At 43.2% G+C, this 7,316-nt stretch overlaps 1 protein-coding gene across 2 annotated transcripts in view; it reads left to right on the top strand.

The window, feature by feature from the left end:
- The window catches only part of JAZF1 (JAZF zinc finger 1), a 325,709-nt gene that overhangs the window by 169,084 nt on the left and 149,309 nt on the right, over positions 1-7,316 (top strand). The window lies entirely within an intron of this gene.

The following is a 7,316-nucleotide window of genomic DNA, read 5'->3' as shown; positions in this document are numbered from 1 at the left end:
GGCGGGGGACTCGGGGAGGGGGGGGGGGGGGGGAGGGGGCAAAAAAAATCCCCCCCCCCCCCCCCCCCCCCCGTTTCTGGGAACCGGAACCAGTCACCAGTGCGGTGGTGGGAAAACCTAACGCACTGGGCATTTTCTTTATTCCTTACCTTTGTCTCTTAAGAAAGATTTCTGAACTGAGAGTGGTTGAAAAAAGAGCATGCTCTTTTTTTCTTTTCTTTTTTTTTTTTTTAGTAATTCTAGTACCGCATCTATTTGGGTGGCTATTAGAAGCTTGGATTTTAAACCACTGTATTTTTACAGCTGTAGAATCTAGTGCTTGAATTGATTTAACAAGCAGCCCTGGGTTTGTTTTCTGGCCTAAGTCTGCCACTGGTGCTCTGGGAAAATTTGATCTTGGGCCTATTTCTAGGAAAGTGTTCTGTAATTTTTACTTAAATGTTGGTGGCTCCACCTTCATTCTGAATGGTAGGGAGCACATGATAGATGAATCAGATACTCAAGCCTTGAAAATTAAAGCTTGTCAATTGAATTGGGAGCCCAGAGGGGCGGTTTCCTTGGGCCTGGTCTGCGGCCAGCAATTACAAAGGCTTACAGACCTGGGCCGTCCCTCCTTGTGACATTCCCCACAGTGTTACTGTCTTTGGCCACACAGTCAGGTGCCTGCAGCCTGGGTTGTCACATGTTACCTCATTGGAGGTTAGGAGGCGGCTTTGGTGGTTTTTAGTGCAATGGTTCTGGAGGTGGGGTCCTGAGACCAGCCCCACCTGCACCACCTGGGAACCCATTAGCAACGCACATTCTCAGGCTCGGTCCAGAGCTACGGGATCAGAAGCCCTGGGAGTGGGGCCCAGCAGCCTGAGTTGTGGAGGCTCTCCACTTTTTTTCAATCATTGGGCAACCATCTTTTATTTAGTTAGTTAATATTCAGTAAACAGGCTCTGTGCTGGGTGTCAGGATTGGTCTAGGGTGGGGGAATCAAGGGTGAACCAGCCACAGTGCGTGTCCTGGGGAAGCTGAATACAGCAGTGGTTCTCAGCCCTGGCTGCATATTAGAATCACCTGAGGAGCTTTTAAAACTCCAGGTGCCTTCACTTAGTGGGTCTTTCATCCCAGATCAATTAAATCAGAATCTCTGGGGCAGTACCCAGGTGTAAACTACTTTATAAAGCTCCCCTGTGAGAAACGCCCGCCTGTGGGAGAGGATGCCAGGCGGGCAGTTTCACACAATATGGTGCGTGTGACGATGGGGGTAACCAGAGGCTTCGGTGGGAGCAAACGCAGGAGTCACTCTCTCCAGGCTTGAGTTGGGGGATAAAGAGGTAGAAGAATGTGCAAAGCTTTTCTGAAAGTTTTATTTAAAGGAAAGCTAAAAGGAAGGTAAAAACGTGGTTTAAATATGGATCCACAAGTGATTTCAAAAAGAGTTGTGGAGGAGAGTCTCAGGAGACTGGCTTTCTACAGTGCCTGTAGTTCATCTTCCCTGTATGCATTTTAATTCTCAGTGGCAGCAGACTGTAAAGGGCCAGCGAGCCAACACCTAAAGTGGGTGGCATGCCCTTTCATCCCGTGTTCCTTCATTGGAAATGCCCATTTTGACTGGGTCTAGAGGACCTAGAGTTTGCACTTCTGTTTTTACGACGAAGCAGCTTAGGGGCGCCTGGGCGGCTCAGTCGGTTAAGCGTCTGCCGGGGCTCAGGTCATGATTTCTGGGTCCTGGGATCGAGCCCCGCATCAGGCTCTCTTCCCAGTGGGGATTCCGCTTCTCCCTCTCTGTGATATGTCTTCCTCTCTCAAATAAAAATAAAATCCTTAGGAAGCAGCTCAGGGATATAACCTACATCTTTCACTGGTCTTCAGTGCTATCCTATTAACAAATTTTCTTTCCAAGAATTTTGATCTTTCCATTCTTTAAGAAACTTTTGTTTTTAAGAAGGAGATGTTTATATAGTAGTTCCTTATTCATGAGTCTCCATTTTTGATTCAGAAGGTCAGGTGGGGAGATTTAATGTGAAATATTAGCTGTCTTTACCAATTGCTGTACCCTGTTACCATGCTGTAAGCCAGAAATAGAAGCGACCTGTTTTCAATGACAGATGAAAATTTAGTGCTGTGTTGATGGTCCAGAATGAAGATTTTTTGACACAGTGAATGAAATATACCGGTGCATTTCTGGTTGTGATTTAGCTGACCAAGTAGTTCAGTTATAATTATATTATTTTTACTCCTGGAGATCATTACTCTGAATGAAAAATGCTTCAGTGTCCAGACTATTAAGATGTGGATGGTGAACATTATTTAAACCAAAATTATTTTTTTCTTTCTGGACTGTTTAACAGCTTTATGAGCATGTGAAGGCTGGAATATGGTTGTTAGCATTTAAAATCAAATGAAAACATGGAGATGTTTTTGGGGCTTAAAAAAATAAACTTGACTGTCAGTTATTATATGTTCCCTTCTGTGGCCTATCTCCTCTCGTCCCTTAAGCCCCTGATAATGTAATGGGGAGACACGTCTAGTAAATATACAGTCGACATAAATCTGAGGACATGAATATTATAAAAGGGCATTGAGGAGAAGGGCTGTGGGGAACTGGCTGGAGGGGGTTTGTTTATCATGTTTTATGAGGGGACAATGCTCCTTGGGATTGAAATATCTTTTAATAGTAGGTGTATGTTTGATCTGATCTCTGGATCACTGTGGTGTTATTTTTCTTTGCAAATATTTCCCTGGGCTCTGATTACCAAGGTGTTAGAAGAACTTAAAATGTCCTCTAACCCTCAGGTTTAAAAGGCTCAGTGTTTATAAGCGACAAAGATGATGTAAATGCCCAACAGACTGAATAGTGGTCTCATTATGACACTTGCCTGCCTACCAGTCCTATAAGAGAGCAGAGGCTGATGTTTGTTGTGTTTAGAAATCCTTGAATGAATAAACATTTTAAAGAGACCAAGTAGGAGATGAGTGCTATCTTCTCTTTATCACACCTTTTCATGCTTAAACTGATTAAATAATTCTGTTGGGCAGTGCATTTTAGAACCCAAAGTTAAAACCTAGACTTCATGAAGAGTCATTGAACTAAATCTGAAATGTAAACTTTCAAGAGACTATAATTGAATAGATTTAACCTCTGTTTATGGAAAGGAGAAATCTGTAGGTGGTTATCTTTTTTTCTCTTTAAGGACCTTAAACGCTGCAGGTCTTGTGTCTGTTGACTTGATTTATGAATATTTTGCTCACTAAAATTGGCCATTAATTATTTCCTTGGGTTGCAGCAATAATTACATCTTTCAAGTAAAATCTAATTAGCATAATAAGCAGAAAACACCCTGCCAGGTGATGGGGATTGTGGGAGCTAGTTCGTCACCGCCAGAGATAGCCAGATCACCATACAGGAAGCAGCACTTGCCACGAGCTGGCTCCCAGCAGTTACATTTAGAGGAAATAGACCAGATCACCCCAGAATGGGAATTTAGATGAAGTAGCTCTGTGGACACTACTATTAGAAAATATGACTTTGTGACGTATTACACAATTATACAGTTGCGATGTCATTGAATAATCCTAATACCTTTCATTTATAGATCTTTTCAGTAATCACAGTTAACTTGCCAGCCTCTTTGCTAAATGCTAAGAGAAACGGGGTGCTGGCTTTGAAGAAGCGGAGTCTGTTGGGAACATAAACACTTTCCAGTGTAATTCATACTTTTAATAGATGTATGTCCTGAGGTGAAATCTACCAAGTAGTTTCCCAGAATGCTTTGGAGGGGAAGTACCCTCTGTAGTAGACTCTGGAGGATGGATCTGAGGATGACAACAAGTGGGGAGGAGAAGGGGTTTCTAGTAGGGGAGGGGGCCAATGTTACAAAGTCTTACCAGCAGAATACTTCTCTCTCCTCCCACCCTCTAATCTCCTACTGGTGCTTCCCACTGGTGAACCTGACCAGAGGGCAGAGAGTCTGGGTGAACCAGCTCAGGGCACAGGACAGGGCAGAGAAGGGCAGGCAGTGGATCTGGAGAGGTAAACATAATGAGAACAGCAGGTGTGGAGCATGAACAAGGTGTGTACAGAGTCTGGGAGTGGGGAGTTGCTAGAGCATAGAGAGCAGGAACAGAACTAAGGAAGATGAGTTTGGAGCCAAATTGTAAATGATCTATATATTTTACCTAAGTTGTTTTTTTATCCTATAAGCAATAAAGAGCCATGTTGTGGGTGGGCTTAATGCATTGATATTATTGATTTGTAATTTAGCAAGATTCACATTTTAAAAATCCCCATTTGGGACTCATCAGTGGGTCATAAAATCAATTTAATGGGTTAGCCCAACATTTTTAAAGATATATTATCAGAGTGCGTTGCATATGGTGAAGTTGAGTGATGTTTTGTGAAAGTTCTGTATATTTCTCTGCGGGTGGTGTGCTGGTTATAATTTAAAATATATATCCTACTTTGTGTTGCAGGGTAAATGTTGAGAAAACACTGAGCTAGATTGTTGGTTAGAGCGTGGAGGTGGACCAAGGGGAGGAGAGAAGGTCAAGCAGGCAGCGTGGCTGTAGACATTTGGCATCTAACACACACATTTAAAAGTATATGTTATCTCAACATTCCTTTTTAAAGCCGTTCCTTTTAAAATATCTTTATGATACTGAATCCATGTCTCGAGTATTAAACCTCATCTCAAATAAGCCAAGAAAATCTATCAGTCTTTGCCTTCCATTTTTCTGAAGCTCAGCTGATAGTAATGTTTACCAAATCCCAAAAGTCTCCTGAGCCTCTCAGAGGAATCTGATGTCTTGCAGTTCCTTTGATAACGTCTATTTCCCTTAAGCATTATAGAGTTTTGTATTTGGTTTGAATGTGTGATAAAATCATTTGAATGTGTCTTGGTTTATAAATGGAAAGGCTTTCCTTTTATCTGTAGAGCAAGTTAATCACACTGTTTCTAGTTACTCACAATGGCTTTCAATAAAGTCAGCTGAAAGCTAGCCAGAAAGTGTTCAGTCTCTACTTAAAAAGACCTGTGGCTCTTTGGAAAAGCAGTTGGAGAATTTCCTGACTCTTCCAGGAGAAATTAATGCAGGTGCATATGCACGCCCTTTCGAAGCTCCAGGAATGGCAAAAGAAAATGAAATCTAAGTTCAAATAACCCTGGTCACTCTTTTAACGTATAGTTTAAGCCTTCTCTTCTCCATGCAGTATTTGCTAGAGAGACTAACAAGTAAGTATGTGGCTGCCCTGAGTTATTCCTGTTGGAGAAGGAATAACTCCAAGGCCACCTTAAGTTGGCAGCTGGAGGCAGAGCCTTGGAGTTCATGGTAATAGTTCAATTAAATGCAGGATTCTCACCTCAAGCTTGTGAGGATGATGGTGCATTATCATCTCCATTTCACAGGTAAGGAAACTGACTAAAAGCTGTAGGTTAGAAATAATTTGAACTAGGACTAGAATCTGTATCTTCTGGTTCTAAATCTGTGTCCTTTAAGATCAGGCACCCAAAGGAGTAACTAAATAGGAGATGCAGATGTAGTAACTACAGTTAAGCCTGTGTCACCAGTCCTGGTTTCCATCAAAATTTGTCCCTGTGTTTCATTCCAGTGCTTCTGAAGCATGCCAGTGGTTATCCAAGAAGCATTTTATTTATTTATTGGTGGGGGAAGGGAGGGAAAGCCACTTAGTGATTTTAATTTGAGGGCATTGAACCTGCCCAGCTAGCTCAGTCGGTAGAGCATGGGACTCAGTTTGAGAGCACTGATACTGAATAGTGTGCTAGGATTAGGTGGTGGTCAAGGTCAGTGGCATGCACTTGGAAGTCAGACCTGGATCTGAGGCCTCATCTCCTAGTTGTGTGACCTGGATCTTTTCTGAGCCTTATATTTTCCTTTGGGAAAGGGATGGGGGAGATATTTCCTTTGCAGGATTCTCATGAGGACTGCCCATTCCTTACTGATTCATAGTAGGGATGTGGCAAATGGCGATGATACCTTTATGATCAGTTGTTATTGCTACTTAAAAACAATATTGATTGTTGGGGTGCTTGGGTGGCTCAGTCGGTTAAGCATCTGCCTTCAGCTCAGGTCATGATCTCAGGGTCCTGGGATCGAGTCCCACATTGGGCTCCCTGCTCAGCGGGGAGTCTGCTTCTCCCTCTCCCTCTGCCTCCTCCCCCTTGCTCATGCTCCATCTCCGTCTCTCTCAAATAAAAATAAAATCTTAAAAAAACACAAAAACAATTGATCACAAATGTAGTCCACAATGTAAACACTAAATGCTTTTAGACCTGAATGCCTAAAAGAGTAATAGTAATAGCTGTGATTTATTAAGTACTTAGCATGTACCAGCCACTGTGCTCTGTGTTGTATATGGCTTATCTCTTATAATCCTTTTAATAACCTCATAATGTGTAGGAACTATAAGTCACTGTCTTCCCTATCAGAAAGCTGAGACGGGCTGAGAAAGTTGCTCAAATTGCACAGTAAGCAGCGAACTGTGCCTGTAGCTACCAGATTATATTGCTGGTCTAAAGAAAGTAAGCCTTATTTAATAAAAGGCAACATTAAGTCCACAGTTGCTTCCCAGAAGTCCTTCCACAAAAGCCAGGGATGCCAGGAGCCATCTGCCGGGTGCCCAGGCCTTCCCAGCCGCCCAGATTCACCCAATCCGCAAGAGGGATCTGAGTTACAGCCCAGCACGAACCCCGAATCATTAGCAAGAAGAATGAAGGCTGAAGAAGAATTCTCAGAATAGGGGAAAAATGAATCCCCGACAACTTCATCACCTCTGTAGCTGGTGAGCCTGTACGCTGCACTCCTGGCTGCAGTCTGGGCAACGAGGCGGTGGTGTGCATGATCCCATAGCCCGCTGGCCAGCCAGCGCTCCGCAGATCAGACCTTGAGCCACCTAAGCTGCAGCCAACGTGCGTGCTCCTGCTTGACAACTCAGGACAGTCAGGTCGCTAGGTCCTGAGCATGTGCGTGCTCGCTTGCGTGTGTGCTCGCTCTTGATTCGGCTTCCTGGGAGATGAGAAGTAACGACGGTGATTCCCTTTGCCAAATCCTTGACTTAACTGGCTTCCAAAATGCAAAACTAATATGCTCGGTTGTGACCTGGTTTGCAACTGAGATGAATATTAACAGCACAGGAAAACCACACAGGTTCAGGCCAATCTGAATTATGGAAAAATCTGAGCCACAGAATAGTTCAAGTGATGCAGTCTTATTAATTTTAGGACCACACTGGGAAGAAAATCAGTGACGAAAAAAAAAAATTCCCGGCTAGTGGTCTTATCAGGATGTTCTCAGGAATAGATGAAAATCAC

This window comes from Callorhinus ursinus, unplaced genomic scaffold (assembly GCF_003265705.2).
Source record: "Callorhinus ursinus isolate GAN/ISIS: 27379988/994484 unplaced genomic scaffold, GSC_fseal_2.0 scaffold12, whole genome shotgun sequence".
Classification (NCBI taxonomy): domain Eukaryota; kingdom Metazoa; phylum Chordata; class Mammalia; order Carnivora; family Otariidae; genus Callorhinus; species Callorhinus ursinus.
This window is presented reverse-complemented; position numbering and strand designations above follow the sequence as displayed.